General features: G+C 45.5%; 1 non-coding gene across 1 annotated transcript; it reads left to right on the top strand.

Moving 5' to 3' along the window:
• Window positions 1-5,546: 5,546 nt before the first annotated feature.
• LOC120363371 (U5 spliceosomal RNA) lies at window positions 5,547-5,662 on the top strand. The gene has a single exon (XR_005578929.1). It is a non-coding gene; the product is annotated as a U5 spliceosomal RNA (small nuclear RNA).
• Window positions 5,663-5,866: the final 204 nt, after the last annotated feature.

Genomic DNA, 5,866 nt, shown 5'->3' with positions numbered 1-5,866 from the left:
TTTTAATGATCAGTCACACCAGCGCCATCTGACCACGTAAAGAAGCTCTGTTTACACTCGTGTGCGTGTTTCTCACAAATCATCTGCATGCACTTTCTCAGAGGTCCACCTGTGCTGAGATAAGAACTGTATCCTCAACTAGGCTACATGTTACGGGAGGCCGTTTTGTGCAGGAAGATGTTGGTGAGTGGGAAAGAAGAAAAGGGTCACGATCTCTTTGCCATTCTGACTAGAGTCCACCTCTGGGAGACGCGGGAAAACGAAGCTGATGCTGCTAGAAGTGAGGAGAGGGAAGAGCAAGCATCCGGAGAGCAGAGCAGCGGGGAGGGGAGTCAGGGATCTGCCTGCCACCAGCGGGCAGCAGAGACGGGCTCACGGTCGGCTTCAGGCATGTTCTGCGAGACGATTCACTTCTTCAAACGCGGCGGTCCCCTGCGGCCCACATTCATAACTCCCTCGGCCACTGGACAAAAGAAGCCCTGAGTTTAGGCTGACTGAGATTTTCATTCTAGCTTTGCTATACATTTGGGCAAGCTTTACTTTGGATAAGTCTGTTCTTTTCAGGGGTCTCAGTTTTCTTAGTTTTTGCACAGGGCGAGTATGTGCATGGCTCACGTTAAAGTGCTGGTGTAAGGATAGAGTAAGAATATGATCATGATACAAAATCCCCACAGAGCTGTAAGGTGTCATTATTGGGAGTGGAAGTCCTTGGAAAGAAGGTGGATAGAAAAATAGAGAAGGTTAGAAATGAAGATAAGAAAACAAGCTCAATCCAAGCAATGTCGGGAGTGTTATGAATACGGAGAAGTTCCGGTGATGCCATCAGCTGTGTCTTGGGGACTTGGATGAAAGATGTTTTGAAAGTTCTCAGATCGGCTCCCCAGAAAGATGATAATTTTGTGGAGTCCCCCAGCAGCGAGACTTACACATGTATTGTGTTTCTTCGGGGAAAGGAAAGAAAAATCAGCAGCATTCACCTCCTGGAGACAGGGTGGCTTGTCCTCCACGGTCCCCTCGGTTTGCTGCCTGATTGGAGGACAGAGCACGGGCAGAAGCCCTCAGCTCCTCCCCCAGATGCGAGTGGTGGGCCTGGGGTTCCCGAGGGCACTGGGGAGGGTGGTGCTCACGGGAGGGAGGCCTTTCCTCACAGTGTGGACATGGTTCAGTCTGTACCTCGGGGAAGGATCCTATTTCTTTCTTCACTCCTTCCTCATCACCCTTTACACCCTAGTGCCTCTACAGACAAGAAAGTCTGACTTGCCATTATTTAGAAGAACGAGGCTCTGAATTATTCTTTGAAACAGTATTTCTTGGATCTGTTCCTCTTGCATATGTATTTTTCTGACACAGGATAGCAGATAGCCAGCTCTGGAAAAGGAGAAGGATTCGGGCTGGCCGTAACAGGGTCAGTAGGGGCTGGAAGCAGATCCTGGAGGGGGCTCTGGGTGCAGAAGGCAGCTTACCCAAATATCCTGGGAATCAGCTCAAGTCCTGTGGGACAGAAACCAGGTACTCTGTGTCCATCACTACCTGGAGGGCCCTCTGTGGTATCTCAGGGCCACAAAGATGGAGGTGATAAAGGAGCAAACTGTCAGATGACAGCATGGAGTGTTCCTGGTGTGTATCCCTCCTCCTCAAACCCTTTCCCTACCCACCGTCAGCTTGGCCTCAGCAGGGGACACAACAGACATGGAATTGGGCTTCTCCTCCTGAGACCTCTAGGTCTTAGGGTTTGATAATGTTCTTTCAAGTCAAAGGGAGGTGAAGCATTGCCATCTGGCCAAAGCCCAAGGAAGGAAGGCAATCAGCCACAAGGTGCGATCCTGAGGACTGAGAACTCTCTGAAAGGGGAATGAAGAAGGTTGTGATTACTAGAGCTCATGTCACAAGAACGGGGTGACTGTAACCGTCCAAGGGCCCTCACCCAGACCCAGACTTCTCAGCAAAATCTCCCAGAGATTTGCCACCAGAAGCCACACACACACACACACACACACACACACACACAGAGAAAAGAAAAAAGAAATAAGGGAGGAACAGAAAGAATGAAATTAAATAATTAAATAAATAAATTTAATTAAATTTTGGGACTTCAAAATCATTTAGCCAAAGGGAAAAGTCAAGCTGGGAACTGGGTCATGCAAACCTGTCTCCCCCTTTTGGTTCCTAAATAAGATGGCTACAAGGTAAAAAGTTAGACGCCTCCCCCGTATTTTGCACTCAAGACAATTCCTGGTGAACTGTTAAAACTTTACCATGGCAATGCACATTGACAGCTTATCTTTACAGGTGCAGTGACCTTGGGCCGCCAGACATAAATGTATATCCGATTGTTTTCCTGCCCCATTTGGTCTGTGTTAACTTATGTAAAATGCAGATTCCCCACACTTTTCCTCTACCCCTTTTGTTTATGTCATCATATGTAAGAAATACAGATTCACTGAGCCAGACGAAGGCATGAATGACTATTTTTTCTACCTCCCTCTTATATAAAAATGGTGTACTTCTCAATATTCTGCCCTTTAGCCCTCAGAATTGTATTCCGAGAAAGGCATTGACCTGTCTCCTGGGCGCACGTCCTTAACTTTGGCAAATAAACATCCTGAAGTGATTGAGACTTGTCTGGTCATTTTTCTTGACTGACCAAAAAAAAAAAAAAAAAAAAAAAGAAAAAAAAAAAAGGAAGGAAGGAAAGAAGGAAGGAAGGGAGGGAGGGAAAAGAAAAGAAGAAAGGAAAGACAAGAAGGGAAGAAGGGTGGGCAGAAGAACTTCTGAATAGTAAAATATCCAAACATTTAGGAGCGGAGGACTGAAGCATTCTTAGTTCTGGCTGACCTACAGTCTAAGTTGAGCTCTTTACATACATTGCTGTCATATACTTTACAAAAAGTGTCTGACAAACCAGTTTCTCTAAAATTTTTAATTAAAAAAAAAATGTAGGCTGGGTGCAGTGGCTCACACCTGTAACCTCAGCACTTTGAGAGGCCAAGGCAGGTGTATCAACTGAGGTCTGGAGTTCAAGAACAGCCTGGCCAACATGGTGAAACCCCATCTCTACTAAAAACACAAAACTTGGCCAGGCATGGTGGCTCATGGTAATCCCAGCTACTCAGGAGGCTGAGTTATGAGACTCACTTGAACCCGGGAAGCAGAGGTTGCAGTGAGCCCAGGTTGTGCCATTGCACTCCAGCCTGGGTGACAGAGCAAGACTCTGCCAAAAAAAAAAAAAAAAAAAAAAAGAAAAAAAAAAAGAAAAAAATTTACTTTTATGAAAGAGTTATAAAAGTTTAAGATAATCACAATTATCTTATGTGATCATCTATTTTTTTTAAATGATGAAATTACCTAAAATTGATGCTAGTGCTGGTGGGAATCTGTAAGACGAATCCCAGGAGGAGATGTAAGCATCGGTGAAACGCAACTCAGCTGACTACTAAACTAACGCAGATCCCCCCTTGGGAAATTGCAGGGAGAGAGAGTACAGAATGTGTTAGTAGCATCACACTCCTGGAAGGACCCCAAAGAAGTTGCGCTCACAGGGATATCTGGGCGTGTCTCACACTAGAAATAGGAGACCCAATCAAGTGTCGGGAGAAAGAAGGCTCAAACAAAGCACAACGATCTACTAAGGCGCCTGCATTTGCACCCATCCAGCCTGTCATCATACCTGGGTTCTTCCACTTGGCCCTCTTGGTGCCTCCGACGGGGGATCTCCATCTCTGAGAAGCGCATCCCCCGCCGGGCTGGGCCAGTTCCTCAGGTGACCAGTAGATGGCGGGTTTGTCCAAGATTTCGGACTGCACCGCGATTTCAGAGCGGCGGGAAGGACTGAAAGTCCCATTTTAGAAACCTTCGAAATCTTAACTGCCAACTTCTTTTTTTTTCTAAAATTGTGTTTTTATATATCGTGGTAAACTCAGATCAGAGCTGCGGATGGAGGCAGGAGTAGGAAAACTGCTGCAGCTGCTGCTGAGTTCTGCCACTGAACCAGGCTGGGAGAGTGCAGGAGAGAGGGAGGGGGAGAGAAAGAGGGAGGGGGAGAGAAGGCGGGAGGGGGAGAGAAAGAGGGAGGGGGAGAGAAAGAGGGAGGGGGAGAGGACAGAGGGAGGGGGAGAGGACAGAGGGAGGGGGAGAGGACAGAGGGAGGGGGAGAGGACAGAGGGAGGGGGAGAGGACAGAGGGCCGCAGAGGAAATGAGGGGGATGGGAGAGGGGACTGCTTCATGGTCTTAAATTCGCTGTGATCACGTCTCAATACCGGGCACTCTTAAGGAAGCAAAGTAGAAAATATTATACATTCAGTTCTTAATGTCATTTACACCTTTAAGAGCAGAGAACATAGGCACTAATATTATAATAATTCAATAACTAGGAAGGAATCGAGATAATCTTTCCGGAGGATGTGGTGCGTGGGATAGCATGTAAGGAATCGTTCATACTTCATTTAGGTTTAGCATTTCTTGGTTACAGGCTAAACATGGGATGGATTACTCATGAGTTTTCTGGGAAGGTGGCGGGTAATTCCTGGACTAAGGGAATTTCTCCCCTTTTTAGATCATATAGGGTGATTTTGGATGTTGCCATGGCATCTGTAAACTTTCATGGCGCTGGTGGGAGTGTCTTTTAGCATGCTAATACATTTTAATTGGCTTTTAATGAGCAGTGAGGACAACCAGAGGTCACTCTTGTGGCCATCTTGGTGTTGGTGGGTTTTGGCCGGCTTCTTAACTGCAACCTGTTTTATCAGCAAGACCTTCCTGACCTATACCTTGTGCAGACCTCCTGTCTCATCCTGTGACTGAGAATGCCTTAACCTCCTGGGAATGCAGCCCAGTAGGCTCTCATTGTGACCAGCCCCTATTCAAGATGGAGTTGCTCCCGTTTAAACACCTCTGACCTTTGTGGTTACATAGAAAGGAATAATTAAAGGATACCCTACCCATTGAAATTGATATAAACTGGAATATGAAAATAATTGGGGACAATTTAGTTTTATGACCATATATAAAACATTTAACTATGTCTGGTTGCGGTTTTTTTTTTTTTTTTTTTTTTTGTCTTTGTTTTTGAGACAGAACTGTGCTTTTATCACCCAGGCTGAAGTGCAGTGGTGCGATTTCGGCTCACTGCAAGCTCCGCCTCCCAGGTTCAAGCGATTCTCCTGCCTCAGCCTTCTGAGTAGCTGGGATTACAGGCATCCATCACCACGCCTGGCTAATTTTTTGTATGTTTGGTAGAGATGGGTTTTGCCATATTGGGCAGCCTGGTCTCGAACTCCTGACCTCAGGTGATCCACTTGCCTCAGCCTCCCAAAGTGCTGGGATTACAGGCGTGAGCCACTGCACCTGGCCTGGTTGTGTTTTAACATAAAATTGGGCATGGGAAACTATTTTTAAACTATTTTTTATTTGCAGATTTTACATAATTTCAGACTCCTTTTGACAAAGAATAAACCTTGCAGCCTGGAAAGCATGATTGCTTATATATAAAACCCTAAGAGAGCTATTGAAAATTCCTAGAATGTGTGAATTTAACAGTGACAAAATAATACTCTAGTTTCTCTTCAAATTGTATAAATCTTTCACCTTTTACTAAAGATTTCTGTGGAAAGGAACAATTCTGAGTCTTAATCCAATTTTTTGAGGCCCTGTTTCTGCGGGGCTGATTAAAAAAAAAAAGTAGTGACAAAATACAAAAAAACAATTGTAATTCTATATACTGAAGCAGGAGCAGCCGCAAGAAACAGACCTCTCAGACACCAAACTATGAAGGAAGAGGTGGTTTATTTCGGCCGGGAGCAAGGCAGCGTGTTTTGTCTGACAGCCAAGCTTGTTTAACAAAGAGAAGCTCTGCCTTTATGTAGGCTT

This window comes from Saimiri boliviensis, chromosome 4 (genome assembly GCF_048565385.1).
Source record: "Saimiri boliviensis isolate mSaiBol1 chromosome 4, mSaiBol1.pri, whole genome shotgun sequence".
NCBI classification, from domain to species: domain Eukaryota; kingdom Metazoa; phylum Chordata; class Mammalia; order Primates; family Cebidae; genus Saimiri; species Saimiri boliviensis.
This window is presented reverse-complemented; position numbering and strand designations above follow the sequence as displayed.